This window comes from Acipenser ruthenus, chromosome 1 (genome assembly GCF_902713425.1).
Source record: "Acipenser ruthenus chromosome 1, fAciRut3.2 maternal haplotype, whole genome shotgun sequence".
NCBI lineage: Eukaryota > Metazoa > Chordata > Actinopteri > Acipenseriformes > Acipenseridae > Acipenser > Acipenser ruthenus.
This window is the reverse complement of record NC_081189.1, coordinates 59159712-59180320: the sequence shown is the minus strand read 5'-3', so window position 1 is coordinate 59180320 and position 20609 is coordinate 59159712.

The following is a 20609-nucleotide window of genomic DNA, read 5'->3' as shown; positions in this document are numbered from 1 at the left end:
CTGCTTAAATGATGTAAACTTCAATTTGGGTCAAGTCTTTTGGTGAGTCAGCAATTTGATTTTCTTAGTCAATGTAAATTTAGTCCTGCAGTTTCTCTCAATCATGCAAGTGTTCTTTAGACTATGTGTACTTTGGATTTTAAAGGGAAAAAATTGCAACAAACATTGCAACAAGTGTCCTTTTCAATTTCTCTTTTCAGAATTTTTTTTTCAAATCAAAAGCCAGCTCATGTTTTCCTCACTAAACGGAGCAATGCAGCTCAGCAGTCTCCACAGCTTTATATTAAATATATATGGTATGGTTCTGCTGCACACATGCTTGAACGTTTTCTGTTTTCCTGAGTGTATTCCATTGGCTGAGCAAGAACATTGTTTTGATAAACATTAAAAGTTTTAAAATGAAAATATGAATCAGTCATTTTTAACAATTCTTTAGCTTTGATGTACTTGCCCTCAGCTACCAATTTCAGAATAAAATTGCCTTAATGAATATAAAGATTATTTAAATAACTCACAAGTTAAAGATTTGTGAATAGACAATAACAATTTATTAAGACTATTTTTGCATTACAATATGAAAGCATCTAATGTAGACACTGGCAACTGGATAATTTTAAATTGAGTTTGCACACATTTTCTAAACAATACCCATGATTTGTTTGATGCTAAAAAAAAAAAGTCTTTGACATAGAAACTACAAATGATTTACCAAAAAGGTCATCATTGTTAGCAAGAAGTGGTTGATCAAACTGCAGTAGGTAACAGGGAACATAACAGTTTACCATTGTGGATTTGCACTGTACTTACCAGTTTACCATGCCTTTTCAATGCTTATACTAGGATTTTATCATGCAAACTTCTCTGTGATTTATAAAAGAGAAATTCTATTAAAAGCCACTATTGTTTGGTTTATTGCTTCCCTATCTTCAAAGACTCAACCATACATTCTGAATAAAAACAAAAGAAAATAAAACTAATTAGATGTCTTTAGACTACTAGACTAAACTTTCCTTATTGTGTTGAAGTGTACAATACTGCAATCCAGCGAGTGGTAACTAAGCACAATGAGCGAGCGTAGTAACTGCAGCAGTAACAGTGACACTGCAGAGTCCTCTTTGTAATAATGTGGTGTTTCAGCACGCAGGATAGTCACCGGTCAATGTGAGATTCACAAGTACCTGCCACTTGACCCCCAAACAGATATACTGCTCTTGAATAAACTAATGCTGTCTAGACATCACAGAGATGAAGAAATGTTTAATTGTTTCATCAGATTAAATGCATTTATGTTGCGTAAAATCAGCAGAATAACATTGAGTACTCTGTGACACACTTTCCCTGGCAGAATGCCCAGATAAGCATTGTCCTTATAATTTGCACTAGAATTTACAGCACTAGACATTTGAGAACCCAAGCTAAACCCCCATCTCTACTAAATAAATGCTGTGCAATCTGTTAAAGTAAAGCATTATTACTTGGCATGAGTGTGACTGTAAATTAGGTTAAATAAAGATATACTGTTGTGATAATTATATACAAGATGTGCAGCACTGGGCATAATAGACGTAATTGCTTTATAGTAGTTTTTAATTTAATTTTAATTATGACCTTTCTGAGTCATAAAAGAGAGTTGTTGTTTTTTTTCTGGCAAAGCTCACTGATATTTTTCAGTGTACTGTATGCTTAGGGTGCGTTTGTAAACTCAATCTCAGTGTCAGAGCGCACTCTGACCATTCGTAAACTCCTGGAGTGCTCTGTTATGGAGCGCCATTTGTGCCAAAACTATCCAGCCATTAATTTGTCAATTTGTTTGTCAATTCGTTTGTCAATTCATGAATCGGTCAATTTGTCCAGCAATTCGTCCCTAAATTCATCAATTCATACAGTGATTAATAAATGTATTTGTTAATTCATCTAATAATTCACTAATTAATTTGTCAATTCATTAATACAAAGGGCTGTACAGACCTGTAAATTTCCAATCAACCAGACAAACTCCCATTGGCTAGAAAGGTTGCAGTGTTTTCGGCACAGTGTGAGATTGACAGTTGGAAGTTTGTCTGTTTGTTGGTTAGTTTGTAGGGAAGTTCGTCTGAAAAATCATGTAAAAAAAATATATATATATAAGAGATATATATCGATCTATCGGTCAGCTCTAACTAACTCATTAACACAGTCATTCTGCGCTCTCTTTTATTACAGCACGTGTAAAGGTCGCATACATGTATTGCTTGTCTCTCAGTTCACTTTCTTGTTTTACTTTAATGTGTCGCTTATTTTTCAGTATGTGCTTTTATTCTGTCAGCATGAGTACGTACCTCATGCAGCAGTATTTGCAGCGCTATGCATCTTCTCTCTCATCTGGCCCACTTCTGCTATTTGTCTTTTTGTATACTTTGAAACATTGTTTTCTTTTGAATATTCATAAAATGATTTACGTTTTCTCCCCATTCCTCATCCACTAGAAATATCATATCTTCGTGTAAGTATTTTAATTTAGTTTTTGAACAAGCTAGTAGTTACCACGCCCAGCAATTGCCACAATAATCTGACTGATTGGCCAACAGAATCAGGTGATAATGTGTTTGTGAACAAAGAACCAATGTGTGACATTTGAATGCTATTTGATCCCCTGACGTCTAAACGTACCTGCTTTATCTTAGGATGCAATGTAGGGCTGCTTATTACAATGTCGGAGTCAAAATAAAACAGCATTTTAATCAAAATATTGTATATTTTGTAAAAAATAATACCACAAAAATATTGAATAGTAGACAAAAAATCAGCTATAAAAACAACATTCTGTTAAAAAAAATCCTGTAATTTTTTGGTAAAATTCAAAATAAACCAAAAATGCGGAACACTGTATACTGTATAGGCGTATTGTACAGATTTATATTTTTTTTCATAATGTAATGTGTAGCCTACCCAAAACACATTAGTGTTATTTCAGCGGATTTATTTATACATTTAAAATACATTGAGCAAGATAAATGTATGTGTGTGCATATTTTCTCTTAGTACATACGGCAAAATGTATACTTTTAAGTGTTGAAACGAAAATGCAAATTGTGGTATGTTTGCACTGCGACTGGCCTGTCCCCTGTGTATTTCTTACAGCCACAAGGGGCAGAGTGTTGCAGGGGAGCAGGTTAATGGCCATGCCTTGGTGTACCAGCTGGACTTAGAGAGAGGACATGCTTGAGAGACCTTTTGAGACCAAAGGAAGCTTTAAAGTTCTGAGTTAGCAGGATGTGAGGACTGAAACAGAAATAGAAAGTACCAAAGTAAAGCTATAAGAATAAGACATTATAAAGATAACTGTCACATTTAATAGATTTTTAAGCCTTGTATATTGCTGCTTCACTAAAATATTATAGCCTTATTTCTTTCCCCAAAAGCATATGCAAATATATAATGTAATCAATTTCATTGCGAGTATAACATATTTTTGCTGTATTTCAAAAAATATAAAAATCAATGACAAGCTCTGTGGTAAAGTGGTAAGTGATTACAGGTGCGTGCAGTGCAGAATGGATACAGAAACAGACAGACAATAGTTTTCCAGGTACAAGGGTGTTTATTGAAAGACCACAGCGGCGTGTATCACTTCATTTGTAATCCTCGGGTTTGACCCGAAACCAAAAGTCCCGGTTCTTTCCTCACCCACACGTAACACAGAACACAAACACAGTGTTTATTTAGTGCGTGAAACTAGTGCCTGTGGTGAAAAGACGTTGTGAAACAGGGAAGTGCTGGTGTCCGGGTTTGTTGCTGGCCTGATCCCGCATAGTGTTAGTAGTCTTAAAACGACACAAACAAAACAATGTTACAAGACAGACTAACAAACACAACACTCACGGTTTTACACTTGACACAGGGTTTCCTTTTGGTTGTTCTCTAACCATTTACAAAGGAACAGATCACTTACACTACAACCCCTATTTATACCCTTGCTCCTGACCCCTAGGTTAACGAGCGCATCCGCTCCTCCAATCCTCGGATGCCACGTCGTTTCCCATACGAGTCATTGAGTTTGGGTACCGTAGCTCTGCCCCCTTCCTAAATGACCAATTTCCACCTAACCCAAGGAATAAATTGTCATGCCATTTAGTTAAGGGTTCCTTTTACACAGTGCCCTTACAGGTCAGGAGGGAGATCTAACACCAAGAATCATTCAATCTCTGTCACAGTTCATATTCAGAACAACTGTTCAAGTTTTTTTTTTTCTTCATGAGGCGAAACTTAAAATGTGTCCTAACAGGAAGTCAATTAGTGAACTGTATATTATGGTTATGCAAATTAGGATGATGTGTAATCAAAGACAGGTTTATCAAGCACTGTTAAAAAATACTGGTACTGTACCAAATTATTTTGCTGCAGGAACAAGGTGCATAGTAGGTACATAACAGAAACCCCCTGACAAATGTAATTTCTACCCATCACAGGCAGCAAATTTCTGATCTTCGGACTGGAGGCTGCTTAGTATTCAAGAGACCGGCTCAAAGTTGCCTTTGTCTAAGTGTTCATTGATAGAGGAATATAAATGTTCTCTGTTTTATGTAGTGCTGCTGACAGGTAACACCCAGCCACAGACTTCCCTTGCTAAGCTGAAAAAGCTGTGGGATTTGTTATTGGCAGCTCTCTTACGTTTTTTAAAACACATTTCTGTATTGTTTTCACAACAAAACTTCAAAAAAAAATGGAGAAAAGGTTTATTGGATAATCAGTTCTCCAGATATATGGAAACATGTACATATGGACGACTGTCTCCAACATATGCCCTTTCAGCCCCGGATTCAAAAAATGTGCATGACTACTATGTCAACCCCACTGCAATGCAGCGTTGAGTTGATCGTCAGAGGCAGCATGCATTTCATAATAGAAGACAGCAGCCAATGTCTATGTTTTATTATTAAGCATTCCAGTGAGCCGCTGGAATTTATCAGTGCAACTGCCACCCGAGGCTGATGCGAACTTTAACTTCTTATAGGGGGACAATTGTACCTTTGGTGACCCTGTAAATGAGTTTATAAGCTCTCAAATGGGATAGACCTTCAGTAAAACAAAGTTGTTAATACTCTAAACAACCCTACTGGGGAATGAGACCACTCTGTGTGTGGCAAGGAGCAAGCATTATCCTGCTTTAAACTGTGGACACTGGAATTGTTTAATCCCATTAATACTCTTTGAAAGGTGAAACCAGTTGGTGTATTGTGTAAATACAGCTAATGCACTCTAACTTGCTGTATTTACCCATGCGCCCCTTTGTTCTGATTTTACTGAGTTTGACTTAAATTCCAACCAACAGATGGAGTTTCATTCATATATGTGTCTATGTGAAAACCCTGGATGCAATGCAGGGTCATTCAGTTTTTTCTCACAGCACTGATTGAATGACTCTGCAAGGAAGATATTTTATTGGATCTTATAAGTGCCATTTAACCAATAAAATAAACTTTTTTGCCACTTGATGTCACAACGTAGTGCCTCCTCAAAATTTCAAAGTAAAAAAATAAATAAATGTAATTATATATATATAATACTGAGAATACTGTGGCTATTGACAAGTGATTGTTTAACATGCTGTCGTAGTCAGAAATCAGAGAAAATAATTCCACATAATTACCTCTATTTGAGGAATTGGTGCCTTTATCGTGCCCTCTGAAAGAAAAGTTCTTGCTTGACAAGGTAAACAAAATAACACCGTGTAACAATTTTTTATTTTTTTTTGGTTCCTGGGTAGTAAGTGTTATTTCCTAATTGCTTATGCCTCAAAAGTATAGAAAATGGCTATTATTCCCCACAGACTTTGCTTTTGTGACCAGGACAGTGATATTTTGAAATTTACCTATTTTCCAGAACATTCCAGATAGATTCAGTGCTGCGTAAACTTGGAGTAACTTCTAGAACTTTCTAGAACTTTCCAGTAATATAAATAGTAGTATAAATACAGGGGCCTTAAGCCCACCAGTTCAGTTTAGTTCCAGCTGCCTAAGTCGATACATATCTGCATTTTTCTGAGATGGCATCAAGGTCATAGGAGACTTCAAAATGGTGGCATTCCTGATGGGTCGCCAAGGCAGTTTTACCAAGTTTCCCTGCTATCTTTGCCTTTGGGACAGCAGGGACACCAAGGCGCACTACCACAGGCGGGACTGGCCACAGCGGACCGAGTTCTCTGTGGGGAGGAACAACGTCAAGTGGGAGCCACTGGTGGACCCCTGGAAGGTGCTGATGTCACCTCTGCACATCAAATTGGGCCTTATGAAACAATTTGTCAGAGCTCTAGATAAGGAGTTGGCAGCCTTCAAGTACCTTCAAGACTTCTTCCCTAAGCTGTCTGAGGCAAAGGTCAAAGCCGGTGTCTTCGTCGGACCACAGATAAAGAAGATCCTGGAGTGCAATGAATTCCCCAAGAAGCTCACTAGTAAGGAGAAAGCGGCTTGGAACAGCTTTGTCGCAGTGGTTCGGGGCTTCCTGGGCAATCACAAGGCCGAAAACTATGTGGAGCTGGTTGAGACTCTGGTGAAGAACTACGGCACAATGGGCTGTAGGATGTCCCTCAAAGTCCATATCCTTGATGCTCATCTTGATAAATTCAAGGAGAACATGGGAGCGTACTCGGAGGAGCAAGGCGAGCACTTCCACCAGGATATACTGGACTTTGAACGCCGCTACCAAGGACAGTATAACGAGAACATGATGGGAGACTACATTTGGGGGCTGATTCGTGAAAGTGATTTACAGTATAATCGTAAATCTCGAAAAACTATTCACTTCTAAATCTTTTGTAGTCATTTTTGTATTACTTTAGTATAAATATATGTTAATTTGGATTCATATGTTGTTTTTTTCTGACTTTATGTGAACGAAAAGACACAAATTCGCCCGTTTTCTCATTGGAAATAGGTAAATTTCAAAATATCACTGTCCTGGTCACAAAAGCAAAGTTTGTGGGGAATAATAGCCATTTTCTATACTTTTGAGGCATAAGCAATTAGGAAATAACACTTACTACCCAGGAACAAAAATTGTGTTACATAGTGTAATCAATCAAGCGTTTAAGAAGCTCACGATTTTTTCTTACTTGCTCATTGTGATGTATTGTCTCCCTACGCTTCTGCTTATCCAGTTGAACATCAGTCTGGGTTTTGAGTGTTACAGTGGTTTGCAAGTGATGAAATGCTCATGTTTTTGTGCTGACTTCGTTAGACATCCTAGATTGCTGTAGCCAGTGCTGATCCATATCACCTTTTCTGTACTGAACAAAAGACAGTTCCAGCAGTATAATATTTTTAATTGACAGATACCGGTAAGCCATGGATACCATGTTGGAAGTGGCGAGTATATCCCTTTCCTTCCTGTGACAGTTTGGGTATTTGTGGTGTATACCTCCCTTTTTTAACAATCTCCATTTTTTCTGAGAAAATTCTTCTCGAAAATTGATTCATAACCAAATCGACTGCGATGCCTCCGTTGTCTGATGACTTTTTTTTTTAATTGTAAAAAGCAATTCTAAATATTACTTCTAAGTTCTCAATATAATTCTCAATAACGGTCTCTATAATATTAGCAATATCGTGCGCAATTCAGCTATTCTTACACCATGCACCCCAGCATATTTATGTCCCGCCTCTGCTCACTAATGATTAGACAGCTGCAAAACCAGGGCAGACCTTTGACTTTCCCATTGGTTAAACTCATAAGACATATCTACTATAACCACCACAGTACAGTACTAACAATGGTTAGTACTGTAGTCTAATCTCTGGTTTTAATTGGAAGAACAACTCAAACCCTCCCGCTTCTTGCTGAAGCACTGCTGCCGGCCTACTATGCGCAAGATTTTAAAAAACTTGCTTTCAGTTCCTTTTCTTTATTTTATGACAGCTAGGCATTCCTTCTCAATTACAGCATACCTGGTCTGAGTCTCTCACGAAAGCAGCTTCCTGCTAATGTACAATACCAAATGCTCCACGCCCTCTACCTCCTGGGAAAGATCCGTCTCTAGTCCTACATCAGAGGCGTCAGTCTGCAGGATAAAATGCATGACTCATGCTCAATTTACACATTCATTTATTTCAGTTTTAGGGCCAATTTAAAAACCTCTCCTGTCTCAATAGTGCACAGTATGACTTTACATTTTAGAAACTTGCCTTTTTAATTAGGGGGTTTAAATTTTAGAAAAACAAGGAGGTAAAGGTAAACGTGTATAATGCGGGAGGCTGAAGGGTCTAAATCCATAGCGTTTGTTTCTCTCCCTTTATATACTGCGCAGAAATTGTGAAATTAGCTCAGTACCGTGATTTTTTCAATATTCTTAAGAAATGAAAATACATTATTTCATAATTATTTGTATTTCATACAAAAAAAATCACATTAACTAAACTTTACAGCTCTGTGTTTGCCTGTGTATAACATTCGCCATGCAGTGATTATGTCATGTGACTAAAGTATATGCAATCTAGGCTGGAAATTAAAATACTACACACTGTAAATGTCTTTGAAAATGTGTCTGCAGCAGATCACGTAAAGCAGTATCCAGCAGTTTTACACAGCGATGGAGGTAAACTCTTCTGTACGTCCTGCAACGTCACTGTAGATCACTACCGAAACTCGTCTGTTGACATGAATTTAGATTCAAGTATTCACCGACAGAGAAAGGCGGAAATCCAGGGCAGTACCGCGACTGTTTTACTTGCAAAGAAAAAAAAAACAGAGTGACTTCCATGTTCCAAAAGTCCACTGAAAACCATGAAGCACATAACACATTACATTTTGACCTGACAGAGGTGTTTGTTTGCGCAAATATCCCTTTTGAAAAATTGGACAACCAAAAGTTACGTAAATTCGTCAGACTGAGTGTAGCATATGGTGGAGTGATTCCTTCATCAGCCCAGCTGAGACATGAATACTTACCTAAAGTTGCCAAGTATCACAAGCAGGAGATTATGGAATTGGTAAAACAGTCTGGTTGCTTGTCAGTGGTCACTGACGAGTCGACTGATGCCCAAGATCAGTGGGTTACACATTGTATTTGTTTTGCAAGACCTAAATGGTGAACATGCATCTGACGTAGAACTGAAAGATACATTTAACCTAGAGGCTGTAAATTACAACACCGTTTCACAAGCTCTTGTGCATAGGGCACCCAAAATATGAGTTAGTGTAGGGCCCCCTGGTTCACCACAGTATGTTAGCAGAATGCGATTTGACAGGGGTGTGTCCCTGACTCTGCTCTTTCAAGTTTCATCCCCAGCAGGCAAAATAGATTTTGTACTGACAATGTCTTTCTGCTGGAAAATTTAATTGACACATTGGCAGTTTTATGGCAATTCTGTGTACATACATACAGTACACCGTCACTCAGTTTTTAGTTTGGCAAACGTTATTATCTTTTAGTTATCGATAATAATAATAATAATAATAATAATAATAATAATAATAATAATAATAATAATAATAAACATGTTAAACAACAGTAGCATTTGCATGTTGGCAGATGTTAGCTTATTAGTGTACCAAATGCTATATTAATGTTGTATTCGGTGCATTTTAAAACATATGCTTCCAGTGTATAACAGTTAAGTTTATTAGAATAAGCTATGACAGGCTACTGTTTTATTTTCTCTGTGGGCTAGAGGAGAAAATGTGTTTAACAGCCACATTGGAGTAAAATGTTTAGAAGATATGAAAAGTGTTGTCCATCTGAATGCAATAATAAGATTCTACTGCTGCAGCCCCTTGCCTTTTTTTCTACCTCTCCATTTTGTTGGCCACCAGCCACCACTGTATTAAAGTATTAAAATATACTTTACTCCTTCAGCTTTGTGGAGTACTGTTGGTAGGAAGTACCTGACAACACCTTTACATCAAAGTACTGTATAAATAGAGGTTATTCCTGCAATGTTCATGGACAAATAACCCATAAGAGCCATCCTCATGAGTGAAAAAACACTGCACGACTGGAACTTTCCTGGGGTATTCTGTTTATGTTACAAGTACTGTAACAAGTGCAATGCTTCAAAAATAAACAGCTGAATTCCATAGACAAAGCTCTGCATCTGCTTAGCAATATGGCATTATTTGTAACAGTGCGATTTGCCCAGTCATTCGATTTAAATGTGCAGTATGCAAGATAGATTCCAAAATGAGATCTGGTAAATATTCACTCATCAGTGTGTTTTCTTTTTTCTTTTTTTTCTTTTTTTTTTTTTTACTGATGCTGTTTAAATGCTATATGCAGAAGCTGTTTAAATCTCTAAACATACTGTACAGTTAGAGATTTTGATTTCAATAAGGTAATTCAGTATGCCACTGGTTAGATGAATTTAATCAGGCCCAAAGCGTATGCAGAAGTTGTCTTTTTATCTTTTAACTCATCCTTTTTGTGTTATAGGGATGGGAATTCATAAAATATTAAAAAATAAACAAACAAAAAAAAAACACTCACACAGTGACAACACACAGGCGAAACCTGAGGCTTAAGGCTTTCGGATAGGAAAAGGGTTACTAGGCAACTGGAGTGCTAGAAAGCCAAAGGATTTAAAGCATACATAATCTTACCTGGGAGTGGCAGTATGTTAACTTTCACTTAGCAAATAACCAGGAAGTGTGGACACACAAAGCTTACAGAGGATTCAGCTGGCATTTAAGGAATTAACACTAAAGACACGGATATAAACTAAAATGTAAATGTCAAGTTGCCACAGGCCACAATATCCTGTCACAGCAGAATTTTAACAAGTTCCTTGGTTTTTTATTTTATTTTATTATTTTTTTTTTTCATTTTCTACCTTTAAAACATATTGGAATTCTAAATGTTTATAATTCCTGATCAATGGTGTAGTCCTAAATTTGAAGGTACCGGAAAAATATGTTCTTAAACAACAGTGTGGCAGGACTGAGTCCTTGATCCTGTAAATAAGGTGTTTTTGTTTGATTTATAAATAAAAGTGTGTTTAAAATGAAAATGTAAGTTTGTGCTAGATATGGCAGGGCTGGGAGGTTAGACATCCCTCCCTGCCTAATTGAAACTTGATGTGCAGTGTGTGGTCAGGTGTTAATTGACTAATTGATTAATAAAATAAAATGTGCATTATAAATATCATATGGGAGTAAAAATGTGCATTATAAATATCATATGGGAGATACTGAAATTGAAGAAGGAATCTATGAAAAAGACCTATGAGTTTATGTTGACTCAGAAATGTCTTCATCTAGACAATGTGGGGAAGCTATAAAAAAAGGCCAACAAGATGCTCAGATATATTGTGAAAAGTGTTGAATTTAAATCAAGGGAAGTAATGTTAAAACTTTACAATGCATTAGTAAGACCTCTAGAATATTGTGTTCAGTTCTGGTCACCTCGTTACAAAAAGGATATTGCTGCTCTAGAAAGAGTGCAAAGAAGAGCGACTAGAAATATCCCGGGTTTAAAAGGCATGTCGTATGCAGACAGGCTAAAATAATTGAATCTGTTCAGTCTTGAACAAAGAAGACTATGCGGTGATCTGATTCAAGCATTCAAAATTCTAAAAGGTATTGACAATGTCGACCCAGGGGACTTTTTCAACCTGAAAAAAGAAACAAGGACCAGGGGTCACAAATGGAGATTAGATAAAGGGGCATTCAGAACAGAAAATAGGATGCACTTTTTTACACAGAGAATTGTGAGGGTCTGGAACCAACTCCCCAGTAATGTTGTTGAAGCTGACACCCTGGGATCCTTCAAGAAGCTGCTTGATGAGATTTTGGGATCAATAAGCTACTAACAACCAAACAAGCAAGATGGGCTGAATGGCCTCCTCTCGTTTGTAAGCGTTCTTATGTTCTTATTATCAATTAACCCTGGCCACATGCCTTTAAAAAGGGGCTGGAAAGCCAGTCCTTTGTTCTCCACAAGCTGAAGAAGAAGGACTGTGAAATCTGTGGAGATCCCGCACAAATGCGGGTGAGCTATGGGTTACCACAGTGTATTGACCGGGATAACTTCTACTTTAAAAAGGGATTTCATTTTGTGGATTTTATTTTACACATCCATTAATCCCACCAAACGTTTATTTAGATTTGTGTTAGGGAGAAGGTTCCTTGAGTAGGACCCTCCTTTTAGCAGAGGTAGCGCTAGTTTGCCCATATGTGTGTGTTCTCCCACACTAGGGATACCATTGCTGGTACCCTAGTGGTGGCCACCTACCACTGCAACTACCTATTTGTTTGTTAATAAAACCTGGAGGCCTGAGCAGCATTTCAATGTCAAACCTCTGTGTCTTGCTCGTCTCTCAGTGGATACCCACACAAATAACAGAACACCCCTTAACAAACAGTTATTATACAAATTCACACTTTATTTGTATACTGAACTTCTAGTAACACAAAATAAGTCATGCATGTATCTAATTTCTACAAGTATTTCCACAAAGTGTCTTTCTCCATCTTTTCAGAAAGCTTTACTTTACATGCCTTTGTGTCGGTGGCAGAACTGAGTGGCCTATAGAAAATAGGACTGTGTTCCGGTGCTTTCCTGCTCGACTTTGCCACTGTTCCTGATAAGGATTTTTTTATTTGTTTGTTTCTTTTGCTGCTGTCTATTGCGGTGTATATGGACATTTATTTTTACTTTATTTTTATCTTTCTGACACCCTTTTTCTCATTTTGACAGCTGTTTGATAAACAAGTTATCACCAAGCAGTGCAGAACCTGGAACTGCAGAATGGGGGATTCCTTGGTTACTTGAGGCCTTGGATTCTAAAAGAGCTGTCTTGTTGTCTCTTTTTTATATTTAAAAGTCAAAGGCTGGATCCAATTCCTTCATAAACCAGAGTTGACTTTGCATCTCTTCAGATGTTCTACCTGCTAGGATTGACTTTCCTTTCATTTACAAGGCATGAAAAAGCAGAGGATGGTGTAGCACTTCTATCCCATGGAGATCAAACAGAAAAAAGCCTGTGGCTTTGAGAACTGAGGATATGGATTAAATGACACTTCCAGCTTTAACCTCTAATTTGAAAAGAAAGTTAAGCAGAAGGGGATGGGGGGAGGGGGTTATAGTTGTACTTAACACTATCTTTAAGCCACCTTGCTGAAATATTTATTCCACAGTCCACTACTAGCTTCTGAGCAACCATCTATATATTAACATTTTAAAAGAACTGGTAAATTACATATTTAGCCATTAACATACTAGCAACTTCTCTTCCTAGAGTTCTTGATCAGTAAGTAATATGATTTTTATGCTCTAAGATCAGTGGTGAGCCAACTTTTTATATGACGCCTCCCTTACTTAGCATACATTTTGTTGCGCCACCTCCCCCTGACACTTTATATTTCAACAGGTGTTTTCCGGATTTAATGTCAATCGCATATTTTTTCCTGTATTTAACCACAAAAAGTCCAGATTTAGCTAAATACATAAATGCTAACAAACACATTCTTGCAAGTTTTCAGAATTGTACTTTCAGATACTATTTATAAATGTTGAAAACTGGTATCGTAAATTCAACTATAAATCTTTTTTTTTAAACTTGGCGAGTCAATATTTAGCTGACAGGTTAAATCTGGGTTTCTAATAAATCTGTGAATTTAAATATTTTGTTTTACGCTTGACAAGTCAACATTTAGCTAACATTTCTAACAAATAAATCTGTGAAAAATCTTTTTGTTACACTTGGCGATTCAACATTTACCTAACAGATAAATCTGAAAAACATTATCGTTAAGCAATTAAATCTGAAAAAATAAATCTGGGTTTATTTTGCCAGCTAAATCTGAAACTAAATGTGCCAATTGAAGAGTCTGATTTGGCATTGTATGCAGCAGAGCTGCCCTTACACTCCGAGAGCCAATATCTCTGCTTCCTCGCCTCCTCTGCATACTGCAATGCCAAAAAGATTTACACATTTCAAAACTTTAAAGAATGTGTTTGTAAACATTTATGTATTAAGCTAAATCAGAACTGTTTTGGTTAAATCTAGGGAAAAATACACTATGTACATTAAATCCGGGAACAGCACTGTGCTTTATTTTATGGAAGCCACCATTTTGGCTCTATTCACTGCAGTTTTACTGACACTCACTTCAAGCATAATTTCTCCGGTTATACAAGCCCTAGAGTGATCGTCAATGGATAATTTGAAAGGTAATACCGTGGACTAATTAGCTGTTTATGTATTTATTTAAAATGTTTATTTTTAAAAATAAAAGTAAAATTACAGAACGCCTCTTTAGTCATTGTCGAGCCCCCATTACTGACTCTCTGCCCCACACTTTTGTGTACCACTGCTCTAAATAAGCGCAAGGCCTTATTTTGAAGCAAGAGCAAAATAAAATGCCAATTTACTGAGAGGAATAAAAAAAGCATATAGCTAACAAGGAAGATGAAGGAACGGGTAGGCCTATATCTAAGGCAAGCCAAATGATCATTTAGATATATATCAAATTGCATTTTTAGATATCTTGAAATATTTACAGATATATGTAAAAAAAATTGCAGGTATCTTTAAATGAATATAAGACATCTGTAAGTAAACCCTTTTGAAGATATCTTAATTTCATTTTGAGATATCTAAAAATTAAATCAAGATATATCAAATTGATTTAGATGTCTTTTAAATAATGTTTTGCTAGCATGGTATGCCAAACTGGTGATTTGAACTCAGCTCTCGCCAAGATAAGTGCCAACTAAGACATAGCTTTACAGTAAACTTAATGTGATCGATCTGTGTTTCTATCCATTTGTGTTTCCTTCCATCTGATGATGTAGATATCCTTCTGCCTGGTGTTCATGGCTGGAGTGTGATGCTGGCTCCAGGGATCAGCTTATTTTGCCTCTCCAGCACATCAGCACACACAATGGCTGCAATGCTGGCTCCAGGGATCTACCACAGTGCGGTCTCTCCAGCGCATCAGCATGACAACCGTCTGGATTGAGCTAAGTAGGATACTCTCTGGGGTCTTCAAGTTGGCAACTTCCATCCTCTGTGTTTCGTCGACTAGCCCACAACACCTCAAGAGGGCTCGACGGTGATTCTGGCGTCCCAGCATCAGCCCCCTCCGTCCCCCACTCAACTCAACCCAGCTTACTTACCCGTACATCAGCGTTTCTTTCTTTCTATTGTGCTTGCGATCCCTAACCAGAATATTTCTGTCTCAACCACAGCCAGTTGCTGCTCCTCTCTGCTGCTTCAGATAAGCTCTTCACTGTGCGACGCAACTCTTGGCCACTGAATCCGACATCTCTGAGAAATCCTCGACAACCCACCCCCACTGGGTAAACCCAGACTCTCCATCCTCACTGTTCCACTTCAGCGGCTAGTTGAGCGTATCGAAGTTTCTTCCTCTCATACGCCTCATCTACTGCATCCTCCCATGGCACTGTTAACTGTACCAGGTGAACAAGGCGTGCTGATCTATACCACAAGACAATATCTGGTCGAAGGTTAGTGGTGGCAATCTCAGGTGGAAAAATAAGCCATTGACCAACATCTGCCAGCATTTTCCAGTCTCTAGCAGCTTCCAGTTGTCCTGGGCAAGGCTTGGTTTTAACACCTTTTCTTGGCAGTTGCTCTCCTGGGTGGAGGAATGTTGTCTTCTGAGTGTAATGTTTTGATGGAACTGGTGGCAACTTATTGGTCATATTACGTTTGTCTTCCAATGCTAAGGCCAAACATCACAGCACCTGACGCCAAGTAATCCGTCCTTGGCTAAGAGCCACCTTACATCCTGTCAAAATGTGCCTTAATGTTGCAGGTGATGAACACAAAGGACATGAGGGATCCTCTCCTACCCATAGATTAAGGTTCTGTGGTGATGGGAATTTTCGTATTACCTTTATGCAAAGTGGACTTTAGATTGATTTTTTTTTTTTAAACTCTAGGAGCTGATTTAGAAAACTGCTGCGTTCTTTAACCTGAACAAGGATATATATGACAAGCTAAATTATCATTTTAGATATCTCATTTAAAGCTCCATTTAAAGATATCTTAAAATATTTTGAGATATCTGGAAATGATTTACAGATATCTTAAAATATTTTGAGATATCGATAAATGGAGCTTTAAATGAGATATCTAAAATGATAATTCAGCTTGTCATATATATCCTTGTTCAGGTTAAAGAACCCAGCAGTTTTCTAAATCAGCTCCTAGAGTTTAAAAAAAAAAAAATCAATCTAAAGTCCACTTTGCATAAAGGTAATACGAAAATTCAGTTATAGGTATCTACAGTATATATACTGTTTATAGCTTTATGGAAATAAAATGTAAAATGTTTCAAGCCACTTACAAACCTTACAGCAGCTAGTCTGTATATGTGTTTTTTTCAAATCTCTTTTTTTTTAATACTGTACCCTTGTGGTTCTTATTGAAATTACTAAAACATTGTGGGTTTTTATAACTGTGTTAAGGGTCTTTCACTGTGATTTCAGGATACTAGAACTGAAAAGTAGATCCTGTGCTCAGATGAAACCACCTTAAAACTCAAAATAAAAATAAATAAATAAAGAAACAATAGATGCAATTGCAATAAGAACCACTGTGGGTCAAAATGATTGATTAAAGAAGGCAGTTCCCCTTTAGTGTTACGAGTACTGTGCATTCAACAATATATTCTAAATGATAAGACCAAGGATATTTATAACTATTTTATACAATATATGATAAAATGTTACGTGGAACCGTTTTTAAGTTATCTTATATCTTTCAAATTGATTTCATAGTAACTACTTAGTAAAAGTTAATGAGGAAAAATATCTGTTTTTTATTTTTATGTGCAGACAGCCGTGGGGCCCATAAAAGAGATTAAAGTGAAGAGATGGGGGTTTTGTTGCTTTTAATTTGGATCATTTTGAAGAGCAAGACATTTCTCTAAATTACCAAATCCACAAGGCATTCCAGGCTGTGTGGTTTGGTGGTTTTGTTTGTGAACTGAAAATGAGTTGTAAAACCTAGTACTACTGGTTAGTATGTGTATTTTAAACATTAGAAATTGATTTATTTGTAAAGTGTTTGTTGCCTTACAGCACCGTTTTATAGCTTCAGTGGAAATTGATATATTGTCAATGTTTTCCTATTCATCTTCCATACTTGTTTTCACTGATATCTGTACTGATCCAGGGTTCAATATGAACCACGACTGACAACATGAGCATTGCTGTCTATGTACATCGAATCGCAATCTAAGGTTTATACATTGGAAGGCATTTGTCACATGCCCTCAGTCATAGAAGCAGATTGGATACAAATATAGCAGAGGCAGAAATGGGAATGGCTCTGCACAGTCTTGTTAGCTTTACCCCTTTGTGGTCCTATGTCGGACCAGGTCCGACATTACAATTTTCCCTTTCCGGTCCGTCGTCGGACCCTGTCCGCCATCATCAAAAAGACGTAAAGCACAGTTCTCTAGTCGTTTTTTCTCTGGAAAAAGCAGAGAAAACTATTCAATGGCCGAGTGAAACCAATAGGAGCCAAGAGAAGCCGAAAAAAAAGGGGGCGGATCTGAGCAATACACATAGCCCCGGCACCACAGAGATAACACGGCCATAAACAAACAAGATAGCTGCTTCCGCATCCAGCGCTCAAAGAATATCACAGACATTTGCAGAGCTTTTTGAGATGTTACAGTAATAAAATAATGACTTGGATCGCATTATTGAGGAGTTTGGTGATAAAAAGAGTGACCAGGAGGTGATTTATCAGTATGCACGACTATGAAGAGGTATGTGAAAAATACAGCGAACAAGGGGTGGGGCGGGGCTGGAGATGCAGTACTGAGTGTCCTGTTGATATGCAGTGCCTTTTAAACCTGTTTTACTGTGAAAAAAATACTTTTAAACAGCGTGTCTAAAATAAACTGCGCGTGTGAAAATAAATTGGATCTGGCGTGCCTGAGACGTGCTGAATAAATGGACCGCAAAGGGAAAAACTGGAAAGTTTCTAAGAAGGACAAGACACAAAAAAACAGAGAAAGAATGAATCTTGGTTCTAAATCTCTTTCCTGACCTGTGAGGTTGCTGTGTAAAGGGAACAGAGTGCCCCGTACTGGATGGTCAGACAATTAATTCCACGGGTTAGGTGGAAGTCGGCCATCTAGAAAGGGGGTGGAGCTACGGTACACCAAGTCATCGCTCCACAGGGAAAGCGATGTGGCAACTGCGGATTGGAGGAGAAACGATTGCACTTGCTAACCAAGGCAGCATGACTGACGGTACAAAAGGGGAAGTGGCTAGGTGATTGTTCCTTTTGTAATGGTTAAGAGCAAACCGCTAAAGGATGAGTGTAAAATAACTATGTGTTTTGTTTGTTTGTTTGTATCATACAGCGACAGCGTGGGAGGAGTACAGTCATGGAAAAGTACAGAGCAGTTAAGGAGAAATTACATCTTTAACTGCTTTAAACAGAAAACACACTAAATTGGGAAATTACTGGCGCTTAAATTCGAACAGCTGCATGTCTTTTTCTGATAACAAGCTGAAGCTCAGAGCAGCTGATTCATATTCGATGCCGTTCTGAGACAAGGAGGAGGGGCGGAGCTACAAGCACCAGCAGACCCAAACAAAAGCAAGATCATAACCAACATCAAGAGAACAAAAGGAACAACATTCAGGACCCTATAAACAGTGCTTGCCAGGCAGCAAAAAAGGGAGGTCATGATTGTTGGGGACTCCATATTGAGAAACACAGCAAGTTCAGTGCGCAGTCTGGACCCCCTTACAACAACAGTGTGCTGCAGCCCACTGTGGAGCCCTTTGTTATGCAAATCATTGAGAACGTGGACAGGCTCCTAGAACGAACAGGAGACAACCCGGTAGTAGTTGTTCACATTGGAAGAGACAGACCAAGATCCCTGCAAAACAAATTCAGAGATCTAGGTAGGAAATTAAAAGACAAGACCAAGAGGGAGATCGTGTCTAACTAACCTGCTTGATTTTTTTTGTTTAATACCCTGTGTGTATTGCACAGTTCAATAAACACAGGGTTCAGTCCTGCCTATTCCAAATGTAAAGCTGTGACTGAGTGGAGAATTGGGATCGGACAGCTGCCTCCGCATTAAAGTTATGTATTTATTTTTATATTACATATTATATATAAATAAATAAATAAGCATTAATTTCAAAATGTGAGTCAACAGTGTCTCCTCTGCCTCCTGTGATGAACAGTCACTGCACAGTATTCAGCATTATATTCACAATGTTCTGTATCTTGTGATATATTTAAGACTGCCCAGCTCAGACAAAACTATTCTGATTGCTGTGAAATCCCCAGCACTTTTTATTTGTTTCACACTAAAATATCTTACGACGACACTGAGAACCTCGACCACAGAAATATAATTAGATTAAACTATAAGTAAGCTGAGAGGACCTCAATGCCATGCAAGCAAAGTCATGAATTAATCGACAACAATATCCTATAAATCCCAGGAAGGAACGTAATTCACTCGCGTACGGTTTCCACCTTCCCAGGATCTGGTATTACACCTTCTCTGGACACAGCTTCAAGCAAAACTGCAACAGCCTGGAAAACACCAACTCCAGGTTTTTCAGATGAGCGTCAAAATCATTTGCATACACAATTAAATCATCCAGGTAGCTAACATTATCAACATTTGATAATGTTGTTGAAGCTGGCACCCTGGGATCCTTCAAGAAGCTGCTTGATGAGATTCTGGGATCAATAAGATACTAACAACCAAATGAGCAAGATGGGCTGAATGGCCTCCTCTCGTTTGTAAACTTTCTTATGTTCTTATGTTCTTATATCGTGTAACCCCATAGGTGTGGTGAAGGCCATTTTTTCACAATCTCTAGGATTTACTTCCACCTGCCAGTAGAGATTGGCCAAGTCCAAAGTGGAAAACCATGCACCTTCTTTAGAGTAGCGAGAGCTTCTTCCACCCGGGTTGGTTTAAGCTTATGGTAGTCCATGCAAAACCGCAGAAACCCATCTTTCTTGTGGACCAACACTATTGGAGCTACTTTTTTGAACCACCCCAGATCCCAGCAATCCTTGCAGAAGGGAGTGCACTTCCTGATGCACATTTGGGGGTACTTGCCATGCCTTTCTCTAACTGTGGCCGCATCGCCAGTCGGGTTGGAGTGTTTGATGATTCCTGTCCGGCCAGTCCTCATCATGGGTGGCGAGCATGGCTTCATTGCGTACAATCAGGTCCGCTAGTCATGCGTCCTGCTTGACAAGCAGCTCCACCCCTGTCAGGTCCACAGAAACTCCACCAACTTCTCTTGTGGAATGGTGGTAGCTTGCTGAGGCAAATTCGACAACACTTTCATCCACAAAAGATATACTTCTGTTTAAGTCAGGAGCTATTTCTGCCGCTTCCACCCAAAACACTTCTCCAATCTTCTGGTAGCGACGGAGGTAGACTGGACTATCTCAGGGTTCCGTATCCTAACAGGAACCTTACCTCCCCTGACTGTTGCTAGTGTCTGGGCCACCATCACATCCTTGTTGACACCCCAGAGGCTCAGTTATGCAGTCATAGTCCTGACCTCTCATCCCCCTCTGAGCTCTGCCATACACAATAACTTAATTGGGAACCTGGTAACAATGCATACTTACCCCACACGACTATCAGGCGCAGCAAAATGTCTC